This window comes from Cygnus atratus, chromosome 5 (assembly GCF_013377495.2).
Source record: "Cygnus atratus isolate AKBS03 ecotype Queensland, Australia chromosome 5, CAtr_DNAZoo_HiC_assembly, whole genome shotgun sequence".
Lineage (NCBI taxonomy): Eukaryota > Metazoa > Chordata > Aves > Anseriformes > Anatidae > Cygnus > Cygnus atratus.
Window position 1 is genome coordinate 53975288 of NC_066366.1, and position 16278 is coordinate 53991565.

At 39.9% G+C, this 16278-nt stretch overlaps 1 long non-coding RNA gene across 41 annotated transcripts in view; it reads right to left on the minus strand.

Annotated features, from left to right (window-relative positions):
- The window catches only part of LOC118250285 (uncharacterized), a 223119-nt gene that overhangs the window by 194785 nt on the left and 12056 nt on the right, over positions 1-16278 (minus strand). The window contains exon 3 of one of the 41 annotated variants that reach the window (XR_007708311.1): positions 1976-2099. The exons of 39 other annotated variants lie outside the window; for them this stretch is intronic. This is a non-coding gene — a long non-coding RNA (uncharacterized LOC118250285). Of the gene's footprint in view, positions 1-1823; positions 2100-16278 lie in introns of all 41 variants that reach the window. One more of the 41 variants, XR_007708284.1, reaches the window with a different exon arrangement.

A 16278-nucleotide genomic window follows, 5' to 3' on the forward strand; every position in this document is an offset into this window, starting at 1 on the left:
CCTCATTAAGCACAGAGTCTAAGCACTTAATTCAGAAGTGAAGGCTGTACTAGAAGGGCTACATTCAGCACCATAAAATATAATTATTTTGCATCTAAGCTAGATTTGAAAAGGCACCTGGCCAATTGACAGCTCTGCGTTTCACCTGGCCTGGAGCTAGGGGCCTGTGCAATGCAAAGGGAGAACATTTCTGGTGGACAAGAGATGGATCAGCTTCAGACAGCTGACGAGGTTACTGTGCCTGAGTGTCCCCCTCACCCTCCCTGCACTGATATTTGAGCTGTTTGTAAACCAGCTGCTGAGCCACTGGAGTTATTTAGCACTTTACGGGTGGGGTAAACAGCTAGAGGTGATAACCACATTAGCTGTCTCAAGCTGGCAGCAACACATAAATCAATCAGAGGCTGCAGGCACACTGAAATGGGATGTGCAGACAGCAGCAGACTAAGCAGAAGGCTGTTTAAGCTAGTCGGTGGGAAACACAGAGACAAGTGCAATATAAGATCACACATACAAAGACACTTACAGCTGTCTCAGCTTTGGTTCCATGCCCTTCCTCCACCAAGAAATTTTAGTCTAGCAGCAAGTCAGGCCCCCAAGCTGCCACAGTGGGTTTCCACTGTTCTGCCCACCTCCCATACAAATACATCTTTTTTCCTTAAAAAAAAAAAAAAAAACTATTCCAGTATTCCAAATTCAAGATGCTTATTTGTCTCAGCTGAGAAACTGAGAGAGACCTAGCTCTCCTTCCTCTGTGGTAAATGTTCTAAAACACGTTTTCTATAGATCATTCTTCTTCTTGCCCTCTGAATACTGAATAAGGAACATAAAGCAGGAGCATTCACAGAAGGGTGCCAAATACAAAATCCCCAACCCCGACTAGTGTTTCAGCATCCTCCTGGGTAAAAGATTTTTTAATCCACCAAAACAGGCAAAAGTTCTGAACCCAAATCTCCTGTCAGAAAGGTAAGAACTTTAATGAATATATCATTCAATATCAGAAAACAGGCCTTTTTCTCATAAAATTTTGCATAACATGAGATATTTTCTGCACACACTTTTTGCAATAACCACAAGTGGGACAGGAAAGAAGGGGGATGAGAACACCTTTCTCTCAGTTTCAAGCGGTGGGCTACAGATCCAGGGCTTGTCATGGTCAGGATTCAGGCAGGTGGCACAAACTCAAAAAACAGACTAATGGGTCCCATAGGAATTTCACTAGCAGAAACTGGCCCGGAGGGAATTAGCACAGAGGGAGAGAAGGTAGGTGGAAGGAATACCAGTGACACCTAGAGACATCCTTAAGCACTAAAGAGGCATTTAAACGTAACATCTCCTATCCATCTAGCACACTAGCTCTGGTAGTTCAATTGCCTATATGGAGAATTGTGCTATGCTGCCAGAAAGCTGTGTATCTATAGGAACAGGTGGAGAACTTCAGCCACCACCTTCTCTGCACTGAGTGCTTAGTTTCTTGGAATGAATACAGCAGCTGTAATGGGCAAAAAAAGCAAAAGTATCATGACTGATCATTCATTCTTTTCATACAGTTGTAGAGCACTTCCCCTCTTCATTATGCTCAGCACTGGCAGGTAATGTGACTTCCCTCTAGAACCATGTGCACTGTGTATACGGGTTGAGTCCAACATTAACCTACAGATTCATTCTAAGTAAAAACACATTAAAGAGGAGTGTACTTAAAAATAGAGCTATAATCATGTACTGTACTCAGTGTGCTTAAATAGTGCACGTAATATAGTTCAGTGCAATAACCACTCAGTACTCAGGTTTCTAACACGAAGGAAGATATAGAATGGAATTACATTTCAGCCTGGAACTAATTCTGGAGTACTGCCAGTCCCATGCGATCTATAAAAATTCCTGTGTCAAAATGATGTGTCCCGTTGTCTTGATGCCTTGATCAAGGTTTCTGAGTTTTTCATTTCTCTGACATCTTCCATATTAACAAACTCACACTGAACATATGTTAATCTAGCTGCATCTCAGGGATCTACTCATTTGCAATTTTTTCATCAGCACACGCAATAGCAAATGTCGTCCTTGTGTAGCTAGTGGTCTTCTGTATAAGTTGAAGTCATCTGAAAGAGTAGTGAAAATGCAAACATTATTGCAAAAATTTCCCTTTCGCTTGCAACCACTTTACCATGACCTGAAACCATCTTACCAAATTATATTAATTACATGTAATTCACTGATGAATGGAATGCAACAAAGTAAAAGGAATATGTAGCTTCTTGTTAATAATCCTAAAGTTCTCAATAACCATATAGGTCTTCAGAAATTAAATTAGCATCCCCTTGTTTTAAACTTAAGCTTTTGGGTTTTCACTCATTTTTCCCATCTGAACTGAACTAAGCTAACTGATTTCTGGTGTTACTCAAGAATATTTTTTTTAATTTATTTTTCAGTTTCCTTCAGTTGTTTGTATGGGATGATCAAAATGACAGTATACCAGAGGGTATGGAATAATAGTAGCATGCATAAGTGCCCTGTATTTTTACAAAGTCTCACATGATCTTCTGAAAAGGCACTGAAAGAATGAGAAAAACTAATCCACACTATAACGTAGTAAACCTTCTTAAGTTTATTAAGTAACCTCTGTGCTTCTGGTGGAATACAGCTCCTACTTCCTTCAGCTGTAAGCTCTAGCCAGCAGACGGTAGGTGCTCTTGGTTAGAAAAGCAGCATGGTGCACCTGACAAAGGAGGAATCTTAGGAGAGGATGTGCGCAATGACGTATCTGTTTTCCCCTGACTGGTGCACCAGCCAGTGGAGGATTTGATCCAGGAAGATAGGAATGCATGGTTAGAGACCTCCAGTTGTTAGAGACTGAATACAAATGAGCGATATGATTTTTTAAGCCAAATTCCTATTAAAAACAATAGAAATTTGGGTGTACAAATCCCTTAGTCTCTGTCCAGCCAAAGCAATTCCTCTCCCCCCGGCCTCTAGCTGCTACCCATTGGTTAGCACCGCTGGTACAATTTTTTAGAAGGATTTGTAGCACAAAGAGAGAGACTTATTAAAAACAGAAAAGAATATGTTGTGCCTCTGTAGCCAGAATCATAGTTTAAAAATCTGTGGGCCGGATTTTCCTGAATGCTCAAAAGATACAAAACAGTTATAAACCCATATGAACTGCTTAAGCCCAAGTATATGGCTGTTTTTCATCTCCAGTGATTCACAGAAGGTATGTTTACTACTGCAACTGGCACAGAGAGCTTCCAGAAGAGACAAATAAATCATGTTTTCATTAATTTTTTTTTTTAAACACTGTTCTCCGTTATTTATTGGTTCAGAGTCTATGATTCACTTTAGGATAACTTAATCTTATATGGGGCTATAAAAATGAAATATTTTCACATTATTTTATGATGATTCTCTTTTGCTATAAATAGGCACAGAGCTAGCAGGCCAGCACTCTCAAAATCCCTCTTGTGTTTTCCCATTTCACTCTATAGCTAGGTTGACTAAAATACAAGGAGGATAGTTACCTTCTTTTGAGCTAAAAAGGTGAAATTCTTGTCTCTGTCCAAGCTGAATTTCACCCCAGGAGGACCAGCAGCTCAGTGCATGTTTGTGACCAGATCCTGAACTATTTGTACAACCAGCTCTTCTATTAGTTTCTATTTAAGTAATGTGACTTCAGTTAGATATTTGTGCATTTGCCAGGAATGAAGGGGGGGAAAATAAAGCAGCCTTTTAAAAACTTTCTCATAGTGTTTGGAGGACAAGTCAGCTGATGAGTATGTTTATTGCCATTAAATAATTTGGGAAGCAGAGAGGGAATATTTCAGTATTGGGAAACCAGCTACTGAATAGGTCAGACTCTAGGTAAATTGCTGTGTTCCTTTCTTTTTCTTTTTTTTTTCTTTATTCGTTTTTTGTTTTTGTTTTGTTTTGTTTTTTGTTTTTGTCTGCTTGGTTGATGACTACCAAGGCAAGATTTTTTTTTTCTGTTAAAATTCTTTCTGAGATGAACAGAGACATCCATTGTCAACCCAGCTTCCTAGGGTGTTAGCTGCCTGCCGGCCAGGAGCACAAATCCATGAGATAACAGACATACTGCCAAGCTTCAGCTAGCAATCCAGCCATTGCCCAATGCTGTTCATAAGCACTAATAAAACAGCCAGGTGTGACTCAGACCAGACCGACCAGAAGTGACTACTGGCTCTAGGGAAGGGCTGAGGGAACCGAGGACACAAGTCAAGTTCTGGCCAGCCTCATGAACGGAGGTGAAAAATAAATCACAACAGACCAGTCAGACCATTCTCTTTAGTTCCATGTTCACAGCCCACCAATGAAAGGGGAACCAGCAGATGGGATCTTGACTTTAGACAGACTGTGACACAGCACTGCACAACCCAGCTCCCCAACACTTTTCATCAGAATGCTTGTAGAAGTAAGTTCCGCAGAAGATATTACTATATGATGACTGGCTGAAAACTGTACTGTTATTACTAACTCAGTGGAAAATATATATCAAGCTTGGTTTTGCAAATGTCTACCTAAAGCCCAGTTCTATTCCAGACCTTCATTAATAAGTAAAATGATGGAATATTAAGGTAGACTCAAATTTTCAGGGCATCCAGCTGTGAAGAGTGGAAAAACCTTCACAGAACAGGATTCAAAGAGTTGCCAATGGCTCTGAAATCAGTAATATGAAATAGAAAGACAAGTTCTGCACCTGGGCAGGAAAATCAAATGCACAATTAGAAAGCAGGGAAAAGTAATTTAACTACAGAACTGCAAAAGGATCTTGGACACAACTATGCACAAACTGACTTAGTCATATGATTATCTTGCAAATAAAAAGGTAGATAGCATTTCATGAGATGTAATTATTCCATGCTTCTTGGCACTAGTGATGCCTCAAATCAAAAATACAGTCCAATTTTGAACAATATGCTTCAAGATTTATGCAGGCAATCTGAAGAGCCCAAAGAAGAGCAACAAAAAAACAGGTTGGAATACATGATCTAGGAACAAAAGCTGAAAGATTTGGGTTTGTTTAGTCTAGAAAAGAGACTGAAGGAAGACATAAGTCTTCAAATATGCAAGATGCTTTTATAAATATGACAGTGATCAACTGTTCTTCAGGTCCAGCAAGGTTCGAAGAATTGCCTACCATGTGGCAAAAGAAGATTTGTTAGCTATTAGAACAAAATAACTAACAAAAACAGCCATCCACTGGAACTGCTCACCGAGGCTGGCCTTGGAATTCTTGCCACTGGAGTCCATTATGGAAAGGTTAGGCAAATCGCTGTCAAAAATAGTCCTTGGCTCTGCCACAGAACAGAGAGATGGACTGGTCGCCTGAGCTCCTTCCCATGCCTACACTTTGATTTACTAGCAAATATGCAGTTTCTTGCACAAGCCTCTCTTTTTAGGGATTTAAAAAGTCACACTGACTAATATATTGCATACAATAATCTCTATCCTGATGCCAAATATTTCAAACTCTATTTAAAACTTTACTACTGTAAAAACTGTTATGTTCTAGCAGGAAAATCCAGGAAGTAGCACTCTGCAATATTATGGTAAGAAAGGAGAAGCCAAGTCTTTACAAAAGACCTTCCAAAATCCCATGTGTGACCACAGGATAAGGTCAGAAAAGGCCAATGACATTTCTCTGTCAGAAGATAAGGAAACCCCTACACATATGGGGTTGTCACAGTCTAATGCCAGTGCACAACAGTAGCTGAAGGCTACATGGAAATTGATTCAAAATGCTGTTACAGCAGGTACTCTCCAGCATCCATCTTGACTATAAACACTAACAAGCTGACACATTTCAGAAAATTTATCTTTCAGCTTGAAGCTACCAGGGGATACTTATAACTGATGAACCTGGTGACCATAAGTCACACACACACATCTGATGACATACACACATCTGATGAGTACATCCAACACTTGATGAGCAAGGAATCCCTGAATACTCACAGCATCACTCCAGAAAAGTGAATACTTATTGTCTGGATCAAACTATAGTCAGGCTGTTGCACAAGGGCATAAAAAGCATTCACTGGCTGTGAGCCCCACCAAGGAGCCCATTACAGCCCTTCAGACAAAGGAATTGCCTCATACAACATATCCACTACAAATGACCCAACTCCTGCCTCAAACCTTACATGCCATTGAGCAAAAACAAGAAAAAAGAAAGGAAGACTACTTGAAAGGAAGACTACTTGAAAGGAAGACTACTTGAAAATTGGTGAGAATTAGAAGATATACTAAAGACAGCAGTACTACTCGCAAGAAATACCCTTTGAAGTAGTGTGGTGACTCCACTCAGCTGAGAGGAAACTGATGAAAGCACCAAGCCTAGCAAAGGCCTGAGCAGACACAATAGCATACTGTTAAATGTTAGGAGTAAAATCAAGTAAAGCTGAAATTCTTTAACAATCGAGAGAAACTACCGTCTCCACAAAAGATTCACCAGAATAGCTATGCTGATCTGACAAGGCATAATTCAGAAAAACACTTAAGCTTCTGAAGTCTCACAGACTTCAGTGGTATCCAAGCAATTGGTGAATGCTGTGCTGGTCAGAAAGATTCTCCTAAGCTTTTTCCCCTCAGAAGCATTTCACAAAAATACGTGACAACAGAATATAAAAGAATGTAAGCTACCTGCAAGGAAAATTCTTAAAAACAGTAGCCAAGGGATTGGAAGAAGCTCAGGTTTCTTGTTAAAATGTTTAAAGAAACATTCTGCAAAGAGTCTTTCTCTTTTACAGCATTTCTGCATACACATTCTGTTTTTCAGAGATCCCGTTCCTGCATTCCTTGCAAACCCAAAACACCCGCTGACATCATTAGGCAATGCATTGGCATTAGAAGTAGGGGACTGAGCCAGCAGAGGTTGTGGGTAGCCAAAACTGTGCTGGAGACAGTTCGTCCCGGTTCGGTCTAACTAACTTCTGAAATTGCAGCTGGTTCACAAAATGTGAACCTCCTAGGGTCCTAGCAGACCCCACTCCCCATTACTACTGGCAGTACTTTGAGGGGCTGATCTGCCCACGCTCAGCGCAGATGGCCATGCTTTTCCTCTCAACCTTCACAAGCCAGGGCCCAGAAGTCCCTTCTCCTACGCTTAGGGAAGCAGCTATTCCTGCTTCCTGGCCCAGCCCCACTCCCATGCTCCCTGGCCCCACTCCCGGAACCAATTCATATGCAATGGGCTACACATCCTGCTGGTGGAGAAGGGCTAGGAGGGACTGTCTTGAAAAGATTTTAAATCTTATTAATGAATACAATACGAACTTCAAAGTCCTACTGGGGAGCAGTATTTGTGTAATGGCATGAAAGAAAAACAAATGTATCTTGAATTTTGACACTACTAAAGGCAGTGGAGGGAAACACCCAGGGAGCCAGGATTTCAATCAACAATTGATTTGAGTACCCATTCTTGTGGTGGATGGAAGGAATCTGCTCAAGAGAAACATAGGAAAGGAAGCTCCAGATGGAAGGAAAAGAGATCGCAAAGGCAAAGGCCAGGGGCTGAAGAAATGCGAAATCTCAAACACAAAACTCTGTTCAGAAAATTCTCTTCATACGGGGGGACAACTGCAGAGCAAATGATAAAAGGCTTTTCTATCCTTTTTCTTTTATATTTGAGCTGGCTGTCAGAGATTAGATTGTAGAGTTGGTTTTTATGGTCAGGGTACTGCACCAGTCTTTAGGCTACTGCACAATCATATTCAGTTAAGCTGGCAGATAGAACCACAATTATTACTTTCTGTATTTTTCACAAGTTGATATTATACAGAGGACAACAGAGAACAAGACAGGACAATATTAGTATGACTAATGTATTTAAATAAGTCAGTTACAGGTCTGAGTTTTCTTACTACAGAACTGCCATTGAAATCCAAGGACCAGTTCTTGATAATACTTTTCATTTTCCCAGAAAGCATATCACTGGCACAAACCTTCCATCAGTCTTCCTGTCAGTCTCTTTGGATATCGGGTAAAGTTCAGAGACTGAACTCTCTGGACTATGGACATCATCCACTGGGAGAAATCCCATTTTGTAGTTTTCTTCCTAACTGACCGCTCTGCAATTCAGCATACTCTGCTACTCATTCTCTCCTCTACCTCCTTAAGAACATTAGTTTTCCTGCTTCAGTAGAGCCAGTGTACGGATATTCCAAAGAAAAGAGCCAAGAACTCTAAACACTCTCCAAATTTCTCCATTGTACTGTTTGGCACATAAGGAAAACAACTTTTGACATTATGACTGTTTTTCATTATCATGAGAAAAAAAGATCTGAAACTACATTTCCCATCAGGCACAACAACTTGATTTTGATGGTTCTGAAGACAGTACCATTAGCTATCCACTACATTACTGTGACTCATATCATAATAACCATTATTATAAGTGAATCCAAAATAATTCAATCATCTGAAAAATAACTAAATGTAAAGTCTCCACCAAAAAAAAAAAAAGGAAAGAAAAAATCAGAAGCATTATTGTACTTCAGCAGCCTTGTTTTCTATAAATACATTTTATGCTTGATTTCCCATTTGCAGAAGAATTATTTTTGAACTTTTTTCTTCATTACAACTACATATTTATTTGCAACTGAGGAATGTGAAATAGTTCTTCAAGCCTCCTTGAAGTCTACAACAAATTGTGCAGCCAGACCAGATTGTCTCAAGCTTAGCTCCTAATTTTACATTTGGCTTTGAAAAAAATAAAAGTTTTCTTCAATCTTGTGATGAATTTCACAGAATTTCCAGGAACATGTAAGCCACATATCAAAACTTTGCAATTTAATGTCCCATTTTGGGATCTGGAAGACGCTGCAGTTAATATTCATTGCATTTATAATACTTCCTCATGCAGCAGAGTCTGTGTTCAATGGCATCAGAATGTGGGTTTAGTTTAAGAGCACTCTTACATAAATTAAGGCAAAACATTCATAAAGTATTTGACAGTCAGAGGAAAATGTTTTTTCAATGAAGCAATAAATGTAAAATTTCACAATCCCCTTTAACAGGGGATCATATTCACCTTTTGCATCAACTCTTGACCAAATCTGAAGCAATTCCATTGATGCCAATGGAATTAAATTGCTGTAGATACAGTTGTTGAAGTCCTACTCCTTTTGAAATCAGTGGCAAAATTCCCAGTGACTTCAGATCCCATATGTGTAACTCACAGGCACAGCACTGCTCTTGGTTGGCCTACTAACCTTTGTGACTTAACACATGCTGTGCTTCCCGCTTGCAGTCTCTGAGGTAAGCCCTCTGTGCTGTTGAAGGTTCCTGGCCTAAGGTATCATTTTCTTTGTTTACTGTCTGGCTACATAGATGTCTGGCACAGATTTCAAAGTACAGTAGCTCAAAAATATGCTCAGTGCATATGTGCATAAACCCTGTAGTGGATTGCATCACACATTGTACATCCGAAACTAAAATCACGTACCTAGTGCTCTCTGTATTACTCATGGTTTGCATAAAGCAGGTAATAAAATGCAACTGTATCAGTAGCATGACTTAGTAGTTTAACATCATTGAATAAAGTGGATTTATTGCAGGCTGACATCAAGTAAATGAGTTCAGGATATTTTTCTATATGTGTGCAAGAAAGAAACACACAAAATACTCTGAGAGATCAGTACAGTTCACCTAATCCAGTTTCTATCCGTGCCAGCATTCACAGCACATACAAGAAATTCTATACTGTAGAGTTACTGAATTTTATTTCCGCCAGTTTTGCAAGGCTTGGCACAGTCATATACTTCAAACACATTGAATAGCACGTTAAAAAGTACCATCTTAGTCTCAACAAAACAAGTGTCTCAGAGCAAATCTGTTCAATATGCTTCCAGGGAGGTCATTTACTGCATTTGCTGGACTGGCTTATACTGAACTTGCTGAAGTCAGGCATCTAAGTGATATTTAAATGACATAACCAAGTGATTCAGAATCGGTGAAAGTGAAGTAATGCAGTGAAGGGGAAACAGTGAGTTAAGATTCCAGCCCAGCTTTCATACATCCTCTGTCTAGCTTCAATGGAACATTATAACTACTCTTGCCACCACATACTCAGTTTGTCTCTTGTTAAGGTTTTATTGTCAGTTTTGAACCGACTACCATTACTACCAGTGCCAATTACATATAGCAAAACAGTCTAGTTACTGTGATAACAAATGGTCTCTTGCTCTACCATGGCCACTCTGCTGCATCCAGGCCCTGGGTAGAAATTGTACATGACAGAGAGAAACACAGGGTCTGCCCTGTCCAGGAGACAACTGCTATTTCTTCTCCTGCACCCACCATGAGGCAGCCCTCTCACTTTTGCCAGATGCTGGACTATATCCCTTCTAAAAGGGCTGATGCAGCCATGGCACAGTGGCAGTACTGCTAAATGGGGTCACAGTGAATCCCAAGTTATGATATACCATGGCACCAGTGTTCCTTCTCAGGCCCTGAATTTCCAAAGGTCATGGATATTGGCAAATTAGACGCAGCAAGAGGCAAGTTCAGGCTAGTTTGTTCCAGGCTACACGGCACAAAATAAGAGAAACATCAAAGTCTTGAGAGGAATACGCAATGCCTCCTTAACTCTGGAGAGGAGGTGCTGTTCTAATAGGAAAAATCTGATCAACAAGGCTGAAATCTGGCTTTTATTCACTCCTAGTGAAAATCAAAACCATTATGCAGTCTAAACAGCTCAATAAATCTCATCCAAGTCAATAACGTCAATATCCTTGATCTTAAAGTATTACCTCATCATAGGTTATTATTTTTATCATTCAAAGACAGGTAAAAATCTGGTGTAACTTTCAATAATCTGTGCTGAAAAGTGACAAAAACACAGTATCTGTATGTAAATTGGTATACAAGAATGGATTTCTGCAGGTAAGAGGGTTAATCTAAAAACACTAAGTTTCCAGTATTTTTTGATCAGCTGATCCTAGAGAGGTTTACTAAAGCTTGCAGTCCAATTCTGGCTCCAAAAGACAGCCAGTTTGCCCTATTGTTTGGCAAGAAGCAGCAAAATTGTGTTAACAGTTTCTTTCAAGAATACATGTTAGTAACTGCCAAATTACAGTTGTAATGACCCTGATGCATTTCTCCCCTTAGGGCTTTTTTGTTTAGAACCCAGTTGCCACCCAAGCAGAAAAAAAAAAAAATTAAAAAAAATCATTCTTTGCCACAAACTCTCCCATTGCCCTGACCTTTCTACACTGCCACCAGCACTACACCTTGTGAGAGTCAAGAAGCCACATCCTGCCTAACGAAGTGATACTCCCACCTGGGATTAGATACAACAGAGCATGCATTAAGGACTTGAAGCAGAGCCTGATGAAATCCAAGGAGTCTTTCCACCAACTTCAACAGGCGTTTGGTCAGGTCCTGAGAGCCTATTTTTATGCATTCACTCATTTTTTCCCTTGTTTATTTAAAGAACCATTTCTCTGAAATCCAGGCAGAAAGACTCTAATATTTTTGGTATTGTATCTGGGCAATGGTTTAATCATAAATTAAATGAAGAAGTGCCACTGTCTGCAGCCAAAAGAAAGAGGCTGACTCTGACATACCACCTGTGCACTGCTCTGGCTCAGCATTGACCTTGGTTGACAGGAACATGTGCCTGAAAATTGCACCCAAGAGGAAACTCATCACAACATGAACAATCACAGCAGAATGATAAACACCCACACTGCACAAGAAAGCAGCCAAATCCTCACAGCAGCCAGGACTCCAACTGCATCTGGAAAGAAATGTGCATGTACCAAAAGAATGTGTGTATACATGAACATATATGTCGGTGTTTACATATACTCTCTTGCTATACTTTGCACCTAGAGCACCATGTTTCATTTTGTAATAAAATGTATGCATAAAAACATCTTTCTTATGACAGAGACAGCTAAGATTATCAGGTTTTCTATATGCAATCACAGCAGAAGGTTATGCATCATGCAATGACTTAATCCTACTGATCCACTCACATATATTTTCCCCTTAACAAGATAACAGATGCATCTAGCTTCTAGTAGCTTGTATTTCCTTTTAATAATTTATGATTACATGCTCCTACAAGATCATCAAAGCTGTGAGAAAGCCATAAAAAACACTTTCGGTAAGTAACTAGTCTAACTGTATTTCCTCTTAACTGATGGAACAATGGATTTTAAATGTTACAGGGATGATTTTCTTGCACATGTGGTCTTACGCAAGAGTCCTGCTGGGGAAGTCTAAGGTTGGCAGTCATCTTCAAAGACAAATTAAACAGCCAAAACAGTGTTTATGGGCTCAAATCTGTTCACAGGCACAGGTATTTGCACAAGATGAGTACAATGCATTCAAGCAGAAATCACTTAAACCATGGAAGATCAGATGCATTCGTTGTCAACGCTCCCAGAGCAAGCCTTTCTGCAGAAGTGTTTGCAACAGAGGAATGATCTCATGTGCCAAAGAAGAACAAAAACAGTTCTTGCTTTCTTCTGTCATCTTTCTTCTAAAGCATTGGCTATCTCTGCCACCTCTAGGCATCCATAGACCAAGATCTATGAAGTGCAAGTCATTGGGGCAGCAAAAGGAATAAAAGGTTTTCAGATCCTCAGCATGAGAAGTGTACTTGAAGCAACAAGGCAAGATTGCAAGAAATCTATTTTTTCTGTGCCTGCATGGCAATCACAGGAGATATGTATCACCAATGGATGAAGGCAACAAGGAAAGGAGTCGCTTCCCTTGTGATATGTATGCATATGCAGCCTTTAAGGATAGGTGTACTTGCAAACTGCCTGTGCAAATGTCTGATAAAACTCTCTCAATTTTGAAGGCCAAATCTGACACCTCTTAGGTAGCTTTCACACTGCAAGCAGCAGCTCTGCTTAATATGTGTGAAAGCCTTGGTGTAGCTAGAAAAAGCTGTGGATCAGCTCAAGCAGCAGATCCTGCAGGGTGCTGAGCCACTACAGATCTTCTGCAATCACTGGCGGGGTGCATTCTTCTTGCTCTTACCCACATGTGTACATTGCAGCATTTAGTCATGTAAATAAGGAAAGAAACAGTGGTGAGGATGCATGGTTTTGTTTTTGTTTCAAAGACTGTCTGTGCCTGCAGACTTGCCAAAGCCAGACGCTGTAACTCTGCATAGTGTTACTCGGCAAGATGGGCCAGAATCTTCCAGACGCTGGGTGTGGTGGGTGCGAGGCTGCTTCATTAGCTGTTTGAAGCTGCGTGGGTAGTTTCCATTGTGGTCTAGCAGCCATGCAGGACGCACCCAAAGAAGCTGGGTAAACTGCATACAGGAATTAGCCCACACTAAATTCCTCGCTTTCACAGCTGGATTGCTACCCATACCCAAGCTAGCTAGCTGAAAGCAAGGTACGTCTGATGCTGGAGGAGGTGGGAAATGGCTCCTATGAAATAAAAGTGAGCTTAGGATGGTACGGGGAGGCAGATCTGCCCAGATGAGTGTCCCAAAGTGGGAAAACACCAAGCTTCCACGTTTTGAGCCATAAGCTGCAAGTTCTGGAAACTCTGGCCTTAAAAGGAATGACTCTCCACTACGGGTACAGAAAACATGGAAATCCCAGTAATTTCCATCAGTTCCAGACTTTCCGATCACCTACCAGCTGACCAAGAGCTTGGAAGCTCTGTGATGAACTTCCAGGCAGTCCATAGAGTAGGGCTGTGGGAAAAAAATAATAAAAAATCGCATATATCCCCACAACTGTGCTAAGAAAGGGGTAGTCAGTTACCTGTCAAATGCCATTTTCACTGAGAAACTGCAGAAACCAGGGAAGACATTTTATTTCAGAATACAAAGTTTGTTGTTTCCAGAATGAAATTATCTCAAAATTTCTGGTTGGCAGGATTTTTTATTTTTTTCCCAATCAGTTAGGACCAAAAGCCCAAAAAAAAAAAGTTAAAGAAAACAAAATTTCCTGTGAACCAAAAATTCTCTTCAGCCAGGTTAAACTGGTAAAAAGTAGAAGGGAGAAAAGGAGAGAGAAACATTGTTAACCAACATAAATCTTGTGACCTTTATATTGCCAGACTTGTTTTCATGTAATCAAAGATGTTAATACCAAAAGGAAGAACAACAATTTTTTAACTAAACCTTTCTATGAGTTCATATCAAATTACGAAGTCTTAACAAGTTACCACAATTCAGCTGGACCAAGTGGTCTTCATACATCCTCAGCCCTTAACTAGCTCAAGAAAATGAGGCTTAACATAATCATTTTTGTTACTGACTAAATTAAGGTTCTTTGCCTTTCATATGTCACAGCCTGAGAGTATACAGTTACCACATTTCAGCTGACACATAGACACCTCATTCATCTGCAGCAATTTGAATATATATCTAAAATTAAAAAAAAAAAAAAAAAAAAAAAAAAAAAAAAACAGGCAATAACTGATTTCCAGCACCATTAGTTTGCTGCCCTACTGCTGTGCCGTTAGGAGCACCACATGAGACCAAGGGTCACAATTCTCTTACACAACAAGCAGGAGCAACAGCTGTTACTCTACTAGTTACTAATTAACTGAACTAATTAACTAATAATTAATTAACCACTAGTACTATTTACCCAGGTGTTTCATACTGAGCTTAGGCCTGAGTCATATGAGAAATATCTCCCAGCCACCAAACATGCTACAGATCACTTTATCTAAGGGTATCACCTCTTTTTAATGTAAGGACATTCAGTTGTGCTCAGTTTACTGATATAAAAGTGAATCGTGTCAACTAGTCTTCAGTTATATAGGAAATCTGTGGTGCAACAAGGTCTTGTCTACAGCAGATCCTACATTCTTTTTTACATACACCTGCCTCCTCAACAAGCTGTCCTTTGGGACTACTGTCTGTCTCAGCTGTTAGGAGTATTAGCTTACGATGGTCAAGAATAACAAGACTACTCCTATTGCTAACAAATGGAGCTTTGCAACTAACTTTAACAAATGCAGGAACTGACCTGTTATCCTTAGAAATTTGAAGAAACCACAACTCTTCTCTTATATTGTAAATAGAGCAGTGGGTGAGTTAGTAGCAAATGAGAGGAACTATGTATGTATGTACTTGTAAAAACATAGATATTTACACTACATACGTTGTCAAAACAACAGACTTATTTCTGTAGCCATGCAACAACCTACAGACCCATGAAACATCATCTAACTTCTGCTTCTCATTTCTTTTCTCAAACTCTCCATTAATTTATCTCTCCGTCTGTAACATTTCAAGTCTGCCACAGATTTCAAGCTGCTGCCATTTAAAAGGAGCAAACATCCTACATCTACAGAAACAATTCTTTTACCCTAAAACAGGAACTGGGGGGGGAAAGGTACATGTTTTAACATTTAGGTCAATGTATAAGAGTGCTAGTTGTCCCTCCCACATGACTGTCAAATTTAAGGATCAAATATGCCATGATCTGCCATGATTAAGGACATGCTCTTTTCCCAGCATTTGCTGTTAGTTCTGGCAAGTCATGAGACAGCAAACTCTAATTCCATAACGTGACTGGTAGAATTGTTGTTTTTAAAGGTTTAAAATGTTTTAGCACCAAATACTAAGTCACTCAGAGATTGGAATATGTATGGGATCAATTTCTCACCACATTTCATCAGTCTTTTTAAACTGTGAAAACCAATGGGGTTACTCTGTCATAAAACCAGTGTAACGGAATGGAGACTCATGCCTGTGGTCACTAACGTGACCTAGTTGTATATACAGAAGGATATGGGAAAAAAGTTTTAAGAAAGGGTGTTAAAGCCCAAACATGTTCTAAAATGACTTTCCAGTGTGACACTAAGTAAAATCAACGTTTGGTTTTTGATAAACACTTGGTAGAGTTGTTGGTCTATGAGTCCCATTTTTCACTCATCATTGGGACTACAGAATTTATATCCAAGTCAATAACAGAAAGTTGCACCATCTTGTCACCAAACTGTGCTTTTGCTTACAGCAGGCCGAAGTGTTTGTGTGGCACAGAGCAGCCACGTGCCATCCAAAGTTACAGATGGAAGCAGATTCCAGCAAAAAGTCTGACATCACTCCTGCTGTTAGGCTGTGCTGTCTCCATTTCAATTCTCTCTCAGACAGTTTCTTACTGAATCCAAGACTATCTTTTGAGTTTTGCCCTTGGTTTATGTTCTCATAATAATTACACACAGTAAATGTCAAAGAAGATTCATGAAGGCCATGAGAAGATAGGCCAAGGAGTACAGAAGAAATTTCTGTGCTAGACAAAGCTACGAGACACAACTCATGAAGGGCTGTAG